Source organism: Choloepus didactylus, chromosome 4, assembly GCF_015220235.1.
Source record: "Choloepus didactylus isolate mChoDid1 chromosome 4, mChoDid1.pri, whole genome shotgun sequence".
NCBI lineage: Eukaryota > Metazoa > Chordata > Mammalia > Pilosa > Megalonychidae > Choloepus > Choloepus didactylus.
The window spans coordinates 50,921,528-50,941,147 of record NC_051310.1 but is presented as its reverse complement, the minus strand read 5'-3'; the positions used below and the strand labels follow the sequence as shown (position 1 = coordinate 50,941,147).

Genomic DNA, 19,620 nt, shown 5'->3' with positions numbered 1-19,620 from the left:
ATACTGTGAATAGTGTCTGAAAGAGATTGCTTTGTTTGGGGGTCAGTTGTTTTACTATTTCTCCTTAGAAATTTTTGACTACTTTGTTGCCTACAGGGCACATTTTACATTTATAGGATGAAAAAGGAAACCATCTTCTTAAAATTGATAACAGGTATATTTGAGTCATCCATTTTTATTTTAAATGAGAGATGCATGTGTCAGTCAGTGATTGTGCCTTAATTGTGTTGTCTTCTTTTTTCCTCAACTGTAATTTTCCTGAGGGCCAGGAGTATTGCACCCACCACCAGACCTTTGAAAAACAGATGTTTAGATTATGTTTTAATTTATCTGATTGAAATTTAGAACCTGTACTGGTTGTTATTGGATACTTGACATGCATACCTCCAGTTATGCATTTTATTTTTAGGGGACGAAAATTAAAAGCTATAAATTGTTCTCTTCCAGAAGCAACAGCTATTTCTAGTTTCTCATTTATCATCCAGATACACTTTGTGTATGTGTATATGTATCTTTTTAAAATACCTTTTATTGAGAAATTTGACAAATATACAGAACAGCGATAAGTTTCAAAGTATGATTTAACAAGTAGTTAGCAAATTTCAAAGTATGTTATGCCTTACAGTTCCACAATTTCAGTTATTTCCTTATTGTGATATATAACATATATACAGAAAGGTGATAGCTTTCAAGTACAATTTAACAAGTAGTTATATAGGTAGTTTCAAAGAATGTTATGGTTTACGTTCCACCATTTCAGTTAATTCCTAATTGTGAAATGTAAGAGTATACAGAAAGGTGATGACTTTCAAAGTACAATTTAATGAGTAGCTGTAGAGCAAATTTCAAAGAATGTTATGGATTACATTTCCACCATTTCAGTTATTTCCTTCTAGCTATTCTAATACCCTAGCATCTAATATATCTATATCTATATATAGATATAGATATAAAGATTCAGTATTCCTAATCCTTTGTTAAATCCTGTCTTGTCTGTTGCTACCCCTTCTTGTCGTTAAATCACTTTCTTGATCTTCAGGGATGTCTAGGCAACGACCACCCTAATTTGTCCATGTTAAAAAGGGGGTGTTGACATTATGGGGAAGGGCTGCATGTGGTTGATGTTCTTAAAGAAGCTGTTGCCTCTAGGTTTTAGGACTTGTCTGGCATAGGAACACTCTGGTGGATTTAAGTTTCTGAGAGATAAACTTAGTGAGTGAAACATTTATAGGGTCTCAAAAAGGAACCTAGGTATTTCAGGACAACTGTTGGTTAGGGCTTGCCATATTATAGCCACCTGGGATATTTTGCTGGAGCTTGCATAAGAGTAACCTCCTGGATAGCCTCTCTACTCTATTTGAAATCTCTTAGCCACTGTAACCTTATTCTGTTACCTTTCTTTTTCCCCTTTTAGTCAAGAAGGCATTTTCAGTCCCTCAATGCCAGGGACTCATTCCTGGGAGTCATGTCCCATGTTGCCAGGAAGATTGATGCCCCTGGGAGTCATGTCCCACATAGTGGGGAGGTTAATGAATTTCTTTGCCGGGTTGGGCTTAGAGAGAGAAGCAGCATCAGAGCAATAAAAGAGTTCTCTGGAGGTGTTTTTTAGACATAATTATAAGAAGGCTTAGCCTTCCTTAATAGCCATAAGTTTCACAAGAGCAAGCTTCAAGATCGAGGGCTTGACTTATTAAGTGGGGAGTTCCTACTTTCACATAGCATATATTCTGTCCAAAGTAATCAATCAGTATCTCACATTATCTTCACTTAGTTGTACAATTATCACTCTCAATTTTAAACAATTACCATAACACAAATCATCCCAAAGCTCTTTTCAACCTCTAATTATTCATCTCTAGTATTAATGTAGTGTTGGTAAGGTATTCCTAGTAAACATAATCTATATTATGTAATGGGTAGTTTTTCCATATACCACTCTGTTGTTAACTCTTTGTACCAGTGTCATACCTTAGAAGTATATCATGCAAATACTTAGTTATATTTGTAGTGCTAATCTCTGGGATACATGCCTTTAAACAACCACTTTTGATCACGTTTGCCTTAATGTGGCACTGATACTTATAATCCTATTAATGAACAATCAAAACCCCTGTCCATTCCCATAACCTTTAAGCTTGCCCTCATTATCATGACTGTTCATATTAGGTTATCATTCCCCCTTCAGCTTCTATCTCCAGGTCCCCTATATTTTACAGTATAAGACTCTTATTTTACATTGTTCTGGGTGTTCATAATAGTGGAAACATACAATATCTCTCCTTTTGTGTCTGACTTATTTCACTCAGCATTCTGTATTCAAGGTTCTTCCTTGTTGTCATATGTTTCAGGCCCTCATTCCTTCTTATTGCTGCATAGTATTCCATCACATGTGTATACCACATTTTGTTCATCCACTCATCTGTTGAAGGTCACTTGGATTGTTTCCATCTCTTGGCAGTTGTCAACAATGCTGCTATGAACATCTCTGTGCAAATGTCTGTTCGTGTGACTGCTTTCAAATCTGGGCATAAAGCAAGAAGTGAATTTGCGGGATCATAGGGTAACTCGGTATATAGTTTTCTGAGAAACCACCAAACTGTCTTCCACAGCAGTTGTACCATTATACATTCCCACCAGCAATGAATAAGTTTCAATTTCCACATCCTCTCCAGCATTTGTAATTTCCTGTTTGTTTATTGGCAGCCATCCTTACTGGTGTGAGAGGATATCTCATTGTGGTTTTGATTTGCGTTTCCCTAATAGCTACTGAAAACGGACATTTTTTCATGTGTTTTTTAGCCATTTGTATTTCCTCTTTGGAAAAATGTCTTTGCGTAACTCTTGTCCATTTTATAATTGGGCTGTTTGTACTAGTGTTGTTGGGTTGTAGGATTTCTTTATATATGCTATAATCAGTCTCTTATCAGATACATGGTTTCCAAATATTTTCTCCCATTGAGCTGGCTGCTTCACCTTTTTGACAAAGTTCTTTGGGCACAGAAGCTTTTGATTTTGAAGAGTTCCCATTTATCTATTTGTTCTTTCTTTGGTTGTGCTTTGGATATAACGTGTAAGAAGCTACCTCCTATTACTAGGTCCTGAAGACGTTTCCCTACATTATCTTCTAGGAGGTTTATGGTACTGTCTCTTATATTGATGTCTTTGATCCACGTTGAGTTAATTTTTGTATAGGGTGTGAGGTAGAGGTCCTCTTTCTTCTTTTGGATATGGATATCCAGTTCTCCCAGCCCCATTTGTTGAAGAGACTTGTTCTATCCCAGTTCAGTGGTTTGGGGGCCTTATCAAAAATCTGTCAACCACAGATCTGGGTGTCAATTTCTGAACTCTCAATTTGATTCCATTGATAATATGTCTATCTTTGTGCCAGTCCCATGCTGTTTTGACTACTGTGGCTTTACAGTAGGCTTCAAAGTCAGGAAATTTAAGTCCTCCCACTTCATTCTTCTTTTTTAGAATGTTTTTAGCAATTCGAGGCCAATTTCCCTTCCAAATAAATTTGATAACTAGGGTTTCCAAGTCTGCAAAGTAGGTTATTGGAATTTGATTGGAATCGCATTGAGTCTGTAGATCAGTTTGGGTAGAATTGACATCTTAACGCCGTTTAGACTTCCTTTCCATGAACACAGAATATGTTTCATGAACACAGAATATGTTTCCATCTCTTTAGGTCCCCTCTGCTTTCTTTTAGCAACGTTTTGTAATTTTCTATATAGAGGTCTTTCACATTCTTGGTTAAGTTTATTCCTAGGTTCTTGATTTTTTAAGTTGCTGTTGTGAATAGAATTTTTTTCTTGAGTGTCTCTTCAGTTAGGTCATTTCTAGTGTATAGGAACATGACTCACTTTTGTGTATTATTCTTGTAGCTTGCCACTCTGCTGAATTTGTTTATTAGCTAAAGTAGCTTTGTTGTCAATTTCTCTGGATTTTCCGATTATATAATCATATCATTTGCAAATAATGACAGTTTTACTTCTTCCTTTCCAATTTTGGATGCCTTTTACTTCTCTGTCTTCCCACATTGCTCTGTCTAGAATAGAACTTCTAGCACAATGTTGGATATTAGTGGTGACAAAGGGCATCCTTGTCTCATTCCCAGTCTGAGGGGAAAGGCTTTCAATCTCTCACCATTGAGTACTATGCTGGTTGTGGGTTTTTCGTATATGCTCTTTATTGAGGAAGTTTCCTTCAATTTCTGCCTTTTGAAGTGATTTTATCAAAAAAGGATGCTGATTTTGTTGAGTGCTTTTTCAGTATCTATTGAGATGAGCAATTTATTTTTCCCTTTAGATTTTTTAATGTGTTATGTTACACTGATTTTTTTCTTCCAATATATTTTATTCTGTTGAAATTACAAAAATAGATACAAAACACTTTTTCAAAAGTACAGTTAACTGATTTAGAAAAATAGATAAAGCCCCTAAAGTTTTAAAAATACAACATAAATTTTTATGTAAAGAACATTTAAAAATATTTTAGATGGTAACCAAGGCTAACTTATACAAACTATTTTTGATGTAGAAACAGAATGTTGTTCTTTAACAAGTCTCTAGCACATTGGTAATTAATTTGTATTTACAGAATACTTGTTTGGAATAGAATCTGATAATGAGAGAAAACCTAAATGAATTTCAGTGCAGTTTCAATAAAATTACTGCTACCAGATGTACTATCTCTATGACTGTCAGAAGTCTTCTATAATCTGAAATACCAAAATCTAATGTAAAACAGAGGAAGACGGAAAAGTACAATTGTTTCCCTTCTTTGCCAGAATTCTACAATAGTAATAATCAAATCCAGTCTCTGAACTGAATGTTAGGAAGAAATAATGTTCCTGTTGACGGTGCTCAGTGTTTGGTGTCTGGGCCAGCATTCTATGACAGGTGACAGCCTCCTTTCACACGGCAGGGGCAGCACCGGCACCAGGACTGGGGCTTTTCAGAAACAAATTTCTAGGAGTTATACTCTTTGATCCTGGTTTGTTTTGGCTTATGAGGTGATATTATATTTGAGAAGCTCCACTTCTAGTACTTATATAACCCCACTGCTCAGAGAGAAGGCCAACAGAATAATCAGGCAACCTCAACAATATCTGCAAAAATTAAAATCATCACCAGGATTACTCCTCTTACCTCTGCACGACTAGAAAAACTTTCCCTTTGTTGCTATCAAAGTCGTGGTGAAGAGATTTGCATTTCTTTAGTAAGTAGGTACATGAGTCAGGGCTCTACAAGCTTAAGATGAAATACTTTGTTAGATGGCAGCCCTGTAAAACCAATTTATTCACACACTGAAGAAGGAATAAAGGATAAACCTGGCTGTCAATACCAAAACTGTGGTACAAGAAAATTTCAGTATTTAAAGAAAAATCTGCACATCATTGTCCAAAAGCTTGTTTTTAAAAAAAGACCTGAAAATTAAAGCACCATAGGACTAATTGCATAATTTAGTGACTACTCTCCACCTCATGACTGTAAGCAGATGTGCAGAGCAGAGACTACAGACACTGAGAGGAGAGGACTTCTGATGAAGAAGGGGAAGGGGAGTAAGTGTTGGGGAACAGGGAGCCCCAGGGGTGCCAGGTACTGCACTGGGAGCTAAGTTAAAAGTGAGAGGCATCCAGCTTGGCAGGTGAAATCACTGCCCTCCCCCCTTCATGGAATCTGACACCGAGGGGAGTAAATCTCCCTGGCAACATGGAATATGACTCTCCGGGAGGAATCTAGACCTGGCATCGTGGGAAGGAGAACGTCTTTTTGACCAAAGGGGGGATGTGAAAGGAAATGAAATAAGCTTCAGTGGCAGAGAAATTCCAACAGGAGCCGAGAGGTCGCTCTGGTGGGCACTCTTATGCGCAATATGGAAACCCTTTTTAGGTTATAATGAATTGGAATAGCTAGCAGTAAATACCTGAAACTATCAAACTACAACCCAGAACCCTTGAATCTTGAAGACGATTGTATAAAAATGTAGCTTCTGAGGGGTGACAATGTGATTGGGAAAGCCGTATGGACCACAGTCCCCTTTGTCCAGTGTATGGATGGATGAGTAGAAAAGTGGGAGCCAAAAAAAAAAAAAAAAGGCACCCAGTGTTCTTTTTTACTTTAATTGTTCTTTTTCACTTTAGTTTTTATTCTTATTATTTTTGTGTGTGTGGTAATGAAAATGTTCAAAAATTAATTTTGGTGATGAACGCACAACTATATAATGGTACTGTGAACGACTGAATGTACACTTTGTATGACTGCATGGTATGTGAATATATCTCAATAAAAATGAATTAAAAAAAAAGTGAGAGGCATCAGAGACACACTGATTTCTTCCAGCTCTTATCAAAGATTGTTGGCTCTCTAGCCAAGTCAGGAAGATACCACCCTCTTCCATTCTTTCCCCTTCCTCCAATCCACCTCCTGCCCTCCATCCCTGTCTCTGAATGAAAACAAATAATATTAACACTAGCATTTAGGTGCACTGTTGGTTAAGAACATGACAATAATGTTTTTATTAGAAAAAAAAAAAGACAGTCTGAGTCTCAAATTACCAAGAACTTTTAATTTATAGCAAGCTACCTTTACTACTATTCTAGGATGTGGCCATTTCTGTTTCATGGTGGTGCTAGTCATGAGAGAGGGAAGATTTCTATCACCAAAAATAAATGGAGAAAAGTGAGACCCCCTCCCCCCTCTTTTGTTAGAATATTTGAAACATTAGCAATGACGATGAAATACAACCCTGGTAGAGAAACATAAGTTCATTCCTTGCAGCTTTAAAAAAGAGTGATCAGCATAAACATACAGAGAAGTTGGCAGGGACTTTGGATAAGCTTAAGTCACACTATGGAATGTTTCATGTAGGGCTTCTCTCTTTTTATCATGAGGAGTCATCCCACTCTAATTCCTCAAACAATGATGTATGGTTTCAGCCTAAATTAGATTAAATGTTTTATTTCCTTTAAAATTCTGTAAATAATTAAGAATTTACTGAAATTGAGTTAACTTTGGAGTTTTTAAACAGTTCTTTATAGTCTAGTGGAATAACAAAAATAAATTTTAAAAATACTATCAAATGTAACCTTTATTAAAGCCATCAAGACAGTTGGTGAATGCTTTGCAAAAACAGAATGCTGATGAATTTTAAGCTGTGCCAGTTTGGCAACTCTTCCAGTATACTTATTGTGTCTTAATACATTTTAAACAGCTAGCTAGAGTTTACTAAATCCTCAAAGCCAAATGAAAAAATAGACGTTCTCTTCATTAAAGGGGAATATTCTTCTTATCCCAGTAGAAATAAAAGAAGTTCAAGTTTTGATTCAAAAACAATTAAAACAGGATAAAACACCCAAAAGGGATTCAGTCCATTCTTTTAATATTAACTGGATGAAGAATTTTTTTACTTATTCCTTGCATTTTGTCTCCTTTAAACACACACATATTAAAGAATAGGCAGATCACATCCAACCATTAGCTGTGTTATAAAATGTGTACACCTTCATGGTTTTCATTGTGGTTTTCCTTAAATTATCCTTATTGGCATAAAGTTTGTGCATTTATACATTACTCTTAACTAAGTCTCAAGTCAATAAAAACATATAAAAGTTTTTTTTTTTTAACAAAGGAAATTCAAAACAAAATAACTCAAGTACTCTGAGTACTTTCTTCCATTCCTCTACCCAGAATTTCAAGGCCTCTGAAAATCAACATGAATGAAAATAGTGGCTTTAAGACCCAAGTTTGTCATAGTTTTCTGGTAGTTTTCTTTTTCTTAACCCAAAATGAATGAAGCATTTAAAAGTAAAAATCTACAGGATCATCGTTAGTAGCCTTAAAAAAAATTATTTCTGATACACACATAGGCTCTTAACAATTTAGATAGGTTTATATGGTAATAAATCCCAAATAAAATATTAAAAAAATAAAAATCACTTTAGCTATAACTTTGATTATTCCCATATGCTATATGATGATTTACACTGCAATAATGGGTTTTATAAAAATATACACACATATATTCTTATATATAAAGATACTAGCATACAAACTTGAAACTAAAAGGTAATCCAAAGTGACACAGATGTTCTAAATGTTAAGGAAACTTAAAAATGCCTTTTCCATTTGTAAAATAGAAGTGGAATAAAAGTGATCTTACTGTGTTGCTAGAAATTTGTTTTGGAAACTTGTTAATAAATTATAGGTGAAAATTCTTAATATCCATTATACTGTCATCTGAAACAGACTCAATCATTTTCTTCAGCAAATGAATAATATGTACACTAATAAACTCCAGGTCAGTCATCACATATAACAACCAAGAGAGTCTCCAAGATGGTAACAGTTACGTTCACACAGAGGCTTAGACTCAGCCGTGCCCTGAAGGTCTCACAGCTATGAGGCCAACCTACCTTTGGGATAGTTTTATCTGTAGACACAGACAATGAGTGTCTTTTTATCCTGTTTTCTTAAAGTTTGTATTACTAGTCTATAATAGATAGCAAAGAGATAGCTCTAGCAGTAGATGAAGCAAGAGGGAAATGGTGTTCCAGAAGAGACATTTATCTGTCTTTTGATCCAAGCTTCTCAATTAATTCCTGAAGAGGTACCAACTCACACCTATCAATCAGATTAAAGTCCTGAACAAAGAAAATAAAAGTGCTTAAAGGAGGTGTTGAGATGGGCCTCCTCTTGCAGCTATATCACAGAATCAAATTGCTGGTGATAAATATGGGCATAAACCCTGAACAGACACATTTGAATAGTGTTTGTCACAGACATAAAGTCTTTGGGAAATGGGACACCAATCTTAGAAGGAAAAAGAGTTTCATCATCAAGCTGATCTTGAACCCAAGTCATCAAATAGTCAATGTATTTTGGAGCAGAACATTTGATTGGCTTTTTAATATTAGTACCATCTACCCAATGATACTCATAGTGGACCTGCAGACATGACTGGGCAGCTTGCTTTGGTGCAGAATTCTGTAATAGTTCCATATAGCATGTTGATCTGGTTGAAGAAATCCACGGTGTTAACAGTAATCCATTCTTTGAGGTCTTCTCCCTCTGGCTTCATAACAGCTTGTCTCTGATTCCCACTTCCTACAGTTGCTTCTGCATGTTTTAAGAGTTCATACTGATGAGACCCTTCAGGGATATTCTTCTTTGGTTTGAATGTTTTAGAAGAGTGGCTGCTGAAGAGGAAGCTCATCTTCCGTCCTCTGAGGGGGCAGAGGGGCCACAGGCTCCCACTGCTGCTGGGATTTGGTCCCGTGCGAGAACCGAGATTGAATGAATGGTCCTTAGCCTGTGGACAGTGGAAGCTCAGCCATTGTTGTTCCCAGCCAGGTCCAGCCGGTGTGAGCTGGTGCAAGCTGCTGCGTCCGGCTCTCTCCTGATTGATTTTTTTGTTTCATCACCCTTGCATGTCTGTAATGAACCCCACTTGGTCGTGGTGTATGATCCTTTTAATGTGTTTTTAGATTTGATTTGCAAGTATTTTCTTGAGAAATTTTGCATTTATATTCATTAGGGAGATAGGCCTGTAGTTTTCCTTTCTTGTAATATATTTATCTGGTTTTGCTATTAGAGTGATGTCAGCTTCATAAAATGAGTTAGGTTGTGTTGTTTTTTCTTCAGTTTTTTTGAAAGAGTTTGAGCAGGCATGGTGTCAATTCTGTTTGGAAAGTTTGGTAAAATTCCTGTGAAGCCATCTGGGCCTTGACTTTTATTTGTAGGAAGCTTTTTGATGACTGATTGGATCTCTTTACTTGTGATTGGTTTGTTGAGGTCTTCTGTTTCTTCTTAGGTCAGTCTGGGCTGTTCATGTGTTTCCAGGAATTTGTCCATTTCCTCTAAATTTTATAGTTTCTTGGCCTACAGTTGTTCGTAGTATACTCTTAGGATTTTAAAAATTTCTTCGGCATCCACTGTAATGTCCCCCCTCTCGTTTCTGATTTTGTTTATTTGGGTCTTCTCTATTTTTGACTTTATCAGTCTCTCTAAGTGTTTCTCAATCATGTTGATCGTCTCCAAGAACCAACTTTTGGTTTTATTTATTCTATTGTTTTTTTGTTCTGCATGTCATTTATTTGTGCTTTAATCCTTGTTATTTCTTTTTTCTATTGGCTTTAGGGTTAGTTTGCTGATCCTTCTCTAGCTTCTTCAGTTGTTCAGTTAGGTCTTTGATTTTAGCTCTTTCTTCCTTTTTAATGTATGCATTTAGAGTGATAAATACCCCCCAGCACTTTCTTCTTGGCATTGCATAAGTTTTGTTATGTTTTGTTCTCATTTCCATTCATCTGTAGATATTTTCCAGTTTCTCTTGCAATTTCTTCTTTGATCCACTGATTGTTTGGGAATGTGTTGTTTAACCTCCACATATTTGTGAATGTTCTGGTTCTTTGGTGGTTATTGACTTCTGGTTGTATTCCATTATGGTCAGAGAATGTGCTTTGAATAATTTCAGTCTTTTTAAATTTATTGAGGCTTGTCTTGTACCCCAGCATATGATCTATCCTGGAGAATCTTCCATGAGTACTAGAGAAGAATGTATCTTTTTATTTATATAAATGACAGTAGTTTTGTATAAAATATGTACTCTGTTATGTGCCTTGCATATTTTACTTTTAGCTTGAAGATCATTCTTTGCCTGCATATAGGCCCAGCTTATTTAGTAGCTCTGTAGTATTCTATTAAATGGACAATCTATTACTCATTTTACTATTTTGACATCTGTGGATATTACCAATCTTGCACTATTACCTACAATGTTTCAATGAATCATTTGCCTTTTTAAAAAACTCTTTATTTTAGTAAATATGCAACTCAGGATTTCCCATTTTAACCACATTCCAGTGCACATTTTAGTAGTATTAATTATATCCACAATATTGTGGTGTAATTACTGATAGCCATTAGCCTTACTTTTTTATATCCTTGAACAGAAACTATTCATCTGTTAAGATATTACTCCTCTTCCTGCTCTGCATCCCTTGGCCCCTGGTAAACTTAAAACAGCATCTGTCTCTATCAAGTTTTCTTCTTCTAGGTATTTCATATAAGGTATTTTATATGCAATGTTTTTCTCTTTGTGTCTGGCTTATTTCATTCAACATATTTTTTCAAGCTTCATCCATGTTGTTGCATGTTTCAAAACTTCATTCCACTTTGCAGTTGAATCATACTACATTTTGTTTATTCAGCTATCTGTTGTGATGGACACTTGCGTTGCTTTCGTATTTTGGCTGTTATGAATAATGCTACTATAAACACTGATGTACAAGTATCGGTTTGAGACCTCACTTCACTTTAGGTATATACCAAAAGGGGGATTGCTGGGTCATATGAAAATTCTATTTTCAAGTTTCTGAGGAACCAGCAAACTGATTTACAGAGTGGCTCCACCATTCTAAAGTGCCACCTGCAGTGTATAAGGGTTTCTATTTCTCTGCATCCCTGACAACATTTACTACTTTCTATTTTTAACATAATAGCCATTCTAGTGGGTTTGAAATAGTATCTCACTGTGATTTTGATTTGCATTTTCCTAATGGTTAATGATGTTAAACATCTTTTCACATGCTTATTGGTCAGTTGTACATCTTTTTTAGAAAAATGTATGTTAAGATCTTTGCCCATTTTAAAATTGGGTTGTCTTTTTGTTGTTGAGGTGTAGCATTTCTTTATTTTGATTATATAAAATAATGAAAAAAATTCCTGTCAAAGAAGTAGGGTTAAGAGGGAGAAATGGAAAGTTCACAAATATGTGGAAATTAAACAGTTAACTCTTAAACAAGCAGTGGGTCAAAGAAGAAATCACAAGGCATATTAGTAAATGTCTTGAGGTGAATTAAAATGAAAACATAATGTACCAAAACTTATGGAATGCAGCAGAGGCAGTGCTGAGAATGAAATGTATAGTTCTAAATGCTTACATTAGGAAGGAATGGAGACCTCTAACCAGAGACCTAACCTCAAAACTGGAGGTTCTACAAAAAGAAGAGGAAACTATACCCAAAGCAAACAGAAGGAGAGAAATTACAAAGATTAGAGGAGAGATAAATGAAATACAGAATAAAAAACAATTGGGAATCAACAAAATCCAAATTTGGTTCTCTGAAAAGATTAATAAAATCAATAAACATTTAGCTAGATGGATAAAGAAAAAAGAGTGAGGGCACAAATAACTAAAATCTGAAATAAGAAAGGGGGCATTACTACTGACCCCACAGAAATGAAAAGACTATAACAATATACTATAAACAACTGTATGCCAAAATATTAGATAACCTGGATGAAAAGGATGAATTCCTGGAAACACACAAATTACCTACACTGGCTCAAGAAGAAATAGAAGATCTCAGCAAGTCACTAAAAAGTAAAGAGATTGAATCAGGCATCAGAAACCTCCCGACAAAGAAAAGCCCAGGACCAAATGGTTTCACAGGGGAGTTTTACCAAACTTTCCAAGAATCAATACCACTCCTGCTCAAACTCTCCCAAAAAAAATTGAAGAGGAGAAGATGCTCCCTAACTCATTTTGTGATGCCAATATCAGCCACAGACAAAGTCAGATAAAGATACCACAAAAAAAAAAAAAAATGACAGATCAATATTCCTTATGACTATAGATGCAAAAATGCTCAACAAAATATTAGAAACCGAATCCATAGCACATTAAAAGAATGATATACCATGATCAAGTCAGATTTATCCCAGGTATGCAAGGGTGGTTCAACATAAAGTCACTTAATGTAATATACCACATTAACAGAAGGAAGGAGAAAATAAACACCACATGATCATCTTAGTGGTTGCAGAAAAGGCATTTGATAATACCCTGTAGCCCTTCTTGATAAAATACACTTAGGAATAGAAAGATAAAGGGCATATATGAGAAACCCATAGCTAACATTATGCTCAATGGTGAAAGACTGAAAGTGTTTCCTTTAAGATCAGGATCAAGACAAGGATGCCTACTGTTACTACTGTTACTCAACATTTTACTGGAAATTCTAGGTAGAAAATTTAGGCAAGACAAAGAAATAAGAGTCATCCAAAATTAAAAGGAAGAAGTGAAACTTTATTTATTTGCAGATGCCATGATACTATAGATAGAAAAATCCTAAAACAATCCACAATTATGCTGCGAGAACTGATAAGTGAATTCTGCAAAGTGATGGAGTAGATTAACATGTAAAAATCAGTTGTTTTTCTATACACTAATAATGAACAATCTGAAGAAGAAATCAAGAAAAAAACTTCATTTACATTAGCAACCAAAGTAACCAAATACCCAAGAATAAATTTAACCCAGGAATTAAAGGCATTATATGCAGAAACTACAAAACATTGCTAAAAGAAATCAAAGAAGTGCTGAATACATGGGAGGATATTCTGTGTTCGTGGGTTGTAAGACTACATATTGTTAAGATGTCAATTCTATCCAAAGCCATTTATAGATTCAATGTAATCAAAATTCCAACAGCCTTCTTGCAGAAATAGAAAAGATAACCATTAAATATATATGAATTGTAAGGGGTCCCAAATAGTCAAAGCTATCTTCACTAAGAAAAATGAAGTTGGAGAACTCACACTTCCTAGTTTTAAAGCTTATTACAAACCCAATATGGCTGATTAGGGAGAGGATGGACTCACTTCTTTCCCAGAAAAACAACTAGAAGTCAGGCAGAAAGTGTCTACAACAATGGATCTGGGTCTCTGGAGATTGGGAGGAGTGCTCTCCAACCCCCAGGAAAGTGTGCAACAGACGGAGAAGCTGCGGTGAGAGAATGTGAGTAACTTCCCTCAGCCATGGCCCCTCATGCCTATCCCCTACTCGGGGCAGAAAGTGGTGATTCTCTGGTGTCTGGTGGGCAGACAGCTCCAGACTAAAAGAGTAGTGAAGGCGCACTCTCCCAACAGAAGGGCGGGACATGATCTAGTATTGTGCCAGCTTTTGGCTGGTGAATTTGGACTGATGGGACCACCAGTGGTTTAAGCCTGCCTTGCCTGGCTCAGCTATACTATTGTCTGGAATCAGCAGGGAGCTAAGAAGAGGCTGCCCTCTGACAGCTGAGGGAATAGGTTGCTGAAGAGCACCATTTGCTGGCAGGTGAGGAAAGTGCACTTCCAGGAACACATCTAAAAGACTCTTGGGCGAAGAGGCCATATGCTGGACAGGCTAGGAAAGTGCACCCTTAGGGTCAGAATTAAAGGCTTTTGGGCTTCTTTACCTGATCTTCTCCCTGGGACCTTTGTAGGTCCCTGGCCCAGTCCTGGTTGGCTAATACTGATGAACCAAGTGTCAAAGAAGAGTATTAACACAAATCCAGTCAACAATAAAAATTTTGATGAGAGAGAATCTGACCCTCAGACTAAACTCATTGAGATAATCTGATGCCCAAATATCAGAAAAAAAAATAATAAGCTATATAAGAAACAAGATATGGCCCAGTCAAAGCAGCAAATCAAAAAGTTAGAGGAGGTACAGAACCTGGAACAACTAATCAAATATGTTCAAGCAAATGTAAACAAATTCAATGAGATGTCTAAAGATATAAAGGATATTAATAAGACATTGGGTGAGCATAAAGAAGAATTTAAAAGCAAGCAAGGTATAATAACATCCTATGGGAATGGAAGGCAGAATCGATGAAATTAAAAATACACTAGAAGCATGCAACAGCAGATTTGAATAGGCAGAAATACCAGTGAGCTAGAAGACAGAGCATCTGAATTTGAGCAGACAAAGGAATAGATAGGGAAAAGAATGGGACAAATTGAATAGAGTCTTTGGGAATTGGTTGACAACGTGTAGTGCATGAACATTTGCATTCTGGGTCTTCCAGAAGAAGAAGAGAAGGGAAAAGTGCAGAAGGAATATTTGAGGAAATAATGGCCAAGAACTTTGCAACTCTTATGAAATGCATTGATTTCCCTGTCCAAAAAGTGCAGTGTACCCCAAACTGAATAAATCTGAATAGAAGTACTCCAAGACATATACTAATCAGAATGTCAAATGCCAAAGAGAAAGAGAGAATTCTGAAAGTAGCAAGAGTAGAGTGATTCATAACATGCAAGGAATGCTCAATAAGACTTAAGTGCTGATTTCTGATCAGAAACCATAGAGATGAGAATGCAGTGGTATGAATATTCAAGATACTGAAGGAGAAAAATTCCCAGCCAAGACATATGTATCTAGCAAAACTGTTCTTCAAAAATGAGGGAGAGTTTAAGATATTAACAGAGAAGCAGAAGCTGAGAGAGTTCATTAACATAAGACCTGGCCTACAAGAAATACTAAAGGGAGTCCTGCAGGCAGAAAGGAAAGGGAAGGAGAGACAGTTTTGGAGGAGAGTGTAAAAATGAAGATTATTGGGAATGATAACTTAAAGGGTAAAAAAAGGAGATGAAAACTAAGAAATAACATATAAAACCAAAGGATAAAATTGGTGAAGTTAGATACAGTATTAACATTGAATGCTAATTAATGAAACTTCCCAATCAAGACACAGACTGGCAGAATGAATAAAAAATATGAGCCATCTTTATGCTGTCTAGAAGAGACTCACCTCAGACCTAAGGATAGAAATACATTGTAAATGAAAAGCTGGAGAAAGATACTCCATGCAAACAGTAACAAAAAAAAAAAAAAAAAAAAAAAAAAAAGCTGGGGTAGTTATACTAATTTTGGATGAAATTGACTTCAAGTGCAAAGCTGTTATAAGAGACAAAGAAGGATATTATATATTAATAAAAGGGGCAATCCACCAAGAAGAAATAATCATCATAAATAATTTATGGACCTAACCAGGGTGTCCCAAAATACACTAGGCAAACACTAGCAAAACTGAAGGGAGAAATAGATGTCTCTACAATAATAGTTGGAGACTTCAATATACCACATGCATCAATAGATAGAACAGCTAGAAAGAGGATCAGTAAAGAAATAGAGAACTTGAATACTTTGATAAATGAACTAGACCTAACACAAATACAGAACAGTGCACCCCAGGACAGCAGGTTATACCTTTTTCTCAAGTGCTCATGGATCATTCTCTAGGATAGACCACATGTTGGGTACAAAAGAGATCTTAATAAATATAAGAAGATTGAAATTATATAAAGCACTTTCTCTGTCCTAATGGAATGAAGCTAGAAGTCAACAGTAGGCAGAGGATTGGAAAATGCACAAGTTAATGGAGGTTAAGCAGCACACCTTTTTTTTTTAATACTCTAAACAAAGTTTGCTTAACAGACATATATAGAACACTTCACCCAACAAAAACAGAATACACATTCTTCCCAAGTGCACATGGATCACTCTCCAGGATAGACAACACGCTGGGTCACAAAACACGTCTCAACAAACCAAAAAGTACTGAAATCATACAGTGTATATTCTCTGACCACAACAAAATGAAATTAGAAATCAATACGAAAGGAAGTAATGGAAAAGTCACAAGTACGTGGAAATTAAACAACATATTCTTTTTTTTTTAAATTTTTGAACATTTTCATTACCACACACACAAAAATAATAATAAAAATTAAAGTGAAAAAGAACAATTAAAGTAAAAAAGAACACTGGGTGCCTTTTTTTTTTTTTGCCCCCATTTTTCTACTCATCCATCCATACACTGGACAAAGGGGAGTGTGGTCCATATGGCTTTCCCAATCACACTGTCACTCCCCATAAGCTACATTTCTATACAATCGTCTTCAAGTTTCAAGGGTTCTGGGTTGTAGTTTGATAGTTTCAGGTATTTACTGCTAGCTATTCTGGTTCATTAGAACATAAAAAGGGTTGTCTATATTGCTCGTAAGAGTGCCCATCAGAATGACCTCTCGGCTCCTTTTGGAATTTCTCTGGCACTGAAGCTTATTTCATTTCCTTTCACATCCCCCTTTTGGTCAAGAAGATGTTCTCCATTCCACGATGCCGGGTCTAGATGCCTCCCAGAGAGTCATATTCCTCCCAGAGAGTCATATTCCACGTTGCTAGGGAGATTTACTCCCCTGGGTGTCAGATCCCATGAAGGGGGGAGGGCAGTGATTTCACCTGTCAAGTTGGCTTAGCTAGAGAGAGAGAGGGCCACATCTGAGGAACAAAAAGGCATTCAGGAGGAGGCTCTTAGGCACAATTATAGGCAGGCCTAGCCTCTCCTTTGCAGCAACATTCTTGCCAAGGGCAAGTCCTGTGGTAGAGGGCTCAGCCCATCAAACCACCAGTCCCCCACGTCTGTGAGCACATCAGCAACCATCGAGGTGGGGAAGCCCAATACCCCTGCATTTTCTACCAGCTCCTCCGGGGAGCTCTGCACATTTTTTTCATTGTTTTTTTTTTTTTTTTTTTTTTTTAAATTAAGTTTGTTTTTAAAAATTAACTATATAAAAAATTACAACAAAAAAATTTCAAACAAACCATAACAAGGGAGTAAGAAAAAGACAACTAACCTAAAATAACTACTTTACTTCCAACATGTTTGTACTCTACCCCAAGAAAATAACCTAGTATAGCAACATTTCTGAAGCAGCACGCTCTTAAACAATCAGTGGGTCAAAGAAGAAATTGCAAGAGAAAGCAGGAAATATACTGAGACCAATGAAAACAGAACATAATATATCAAAACTTATTGAATGCATTGAAGGCAGTGTTGAAAGGGAAATTTATAGCCCTAAAAGCCTGCATTAAATGGAAAAAGAGCTAAAATCAAAAACCTAACTACCAACCTGGAACAATTAGAAAAAGACCAGTAAACTAATCCAAAAGAAAGCAGAAGGAAAGAAATTACAAAGATTAGAGCAGAAATAAATGAAATTGAGAAGAAAAAAACAATAGGGAGGATCAACAGAACCAAAATTGGTTCTTTGAAAAGATCAACAAAATTGACAAGCTCTTAGCTGGACTGATGAAGGAAAAAAGAGACATGATGCAAATACATAAAATCAGAACTTGGCGGGGGGTATCATGACTAACCCCAAAGAAATAAAAAAGATCAGAAGAGGATACTATGAACAACTGTATGGCAACACACTAGACAGTTTAGATTTACTGGACAGTTTTCTAGAAACACATGAACAACTCCTACTGACTCTAAAAGAAATAGACCTCAACAGACTAAGTACAAGAGGTTGAAACAGTCATCAAGAACCTCCCAACAAAGAATAGCCCAGGACCAGATAGTTTCACAAGTGAATTCTATCATGAAGAATTAATACGAATCCTGTTCAAACTCTTCTAGAAAGTTGAGGAAAGAATGCAACCTAACTCATTCTATGACGCCAACATCACTCTAATACCAAAATCAGATAAAGATACTACAAGAAAGAAAAATGACAGATCAATCTCTCTTATGAATATAGACGCAAAAAGTCTGCAACAGACTACATGCAAATTGAATGCAACTGCATATTAAAAGTATTAGATGTTGTGATCAAGTGGGATTTATCCTAAGTATGCAAAGGTGGTTCCACACAAGCAAATCTGTCAATGTAATATGTCCTTGTCAAGTCAAAGGAGAACCATGTGATCATCCTGATTGATGCAGAAAAGGTATTTGACAAAACCCAGCATCCTTTCTTAATAAAAACACTTCAAAAGCTAGGAATAGAAGGAAACTTTCTCAACAGGATTAATGGCATATATGGAAAACCCCAGCTAATATGTTCAGTGGTGAAAGCCTGAAATCTTTCCTGTTGAGATGGGGAACAAGACAAGTATGCCCACTGTCACTGCTGTTATTCAACATTGTACTGGAAGTTCTAGCTAAAACAGTCAGGCAAGAAAGAAATAAAAGGCATCCAAATTGGAAAGGAAGAAGTGAAACTTTCACTATTTGCAAATGATGTGATCCTTTACCTAGAAAGTCCTGAAAAATCTACAACAAAACTACTAGACCTAATAAATGAGTTCAGCTAAGTGGCAGGATACAAGATTAAAATGCAAAAATCAGTAGTGTTTCTATACACTAGTAATGAACAATCTGAGGAGGAAACAAGGAAGAAAATTCCTGTTAAAATAGCAACACAAAGAAACAAATACCTAGGGTTAAACTTAACCAAGGATGTACAGGACTTGTATTCAGAAAACTACAAAGCATTACTAAAAGAAATTAAAGAAGACCTAAATAACGTTTGTGGATTGGAAGACTAAATATTGTTTAGGTGTCAATTCTACCCAAATTGATCGACAGATTCAGTGCAATCCCAATTAAAATTCCAGCAGGCTGCTTTGCAGAATTGGAAAAGTGTTTGTTTGTTTCTTTTCTTTTTGGAATGATAAAGGGCCCCAAATAGCCAAAAAATCTTAAAAAAGAAAAATGAAGTTGGAGGACTCTCAGTTCCTAACTTTAAAGCATGTTAGAAGGTGTCGTGAGAAGAACAGCGTGATGTTGGCACAAAGACAGACATTTTGACCAATGGAATAGAATTGAGAGTTCAGAAATAGACCCTCACATCTGTGGTAATTTTTTTTTTGTGAATAGGATTTAATTTTCTTTTCACAATAAAAACACAGTCAGTGTTATTCAATTATTCAAAAAGGACTGAAAAGTTAAGACTCACCCTGTATAACAAAGCACTTCCTTCATTCTAGCAGGTAGACAGTGGT

At 36.1% G+C, this 19,620-nt stretch overlaps 1 protein-coding gene and 1 pseudogene across 2 annotated transcripts in view; one reads left to right on the top strand and one right to left on the bottom strand.

Annotated features, from left to right (window-relative positions):
- MNAT1 (MNAT1 component of CDK activating kinase) overlaps positions 1 to 19,620 on the top strand; it is a 335,520-nt gene that overhangs the window by 28,550 nt on the left and 287,350 nt on the right. The gene's annotated exons all lie outside the window — the stretch shown is intronic.
- LOC119531388 lies at positions 8,517 to 9,216 on the bottom strand (annotated as a pseudogene).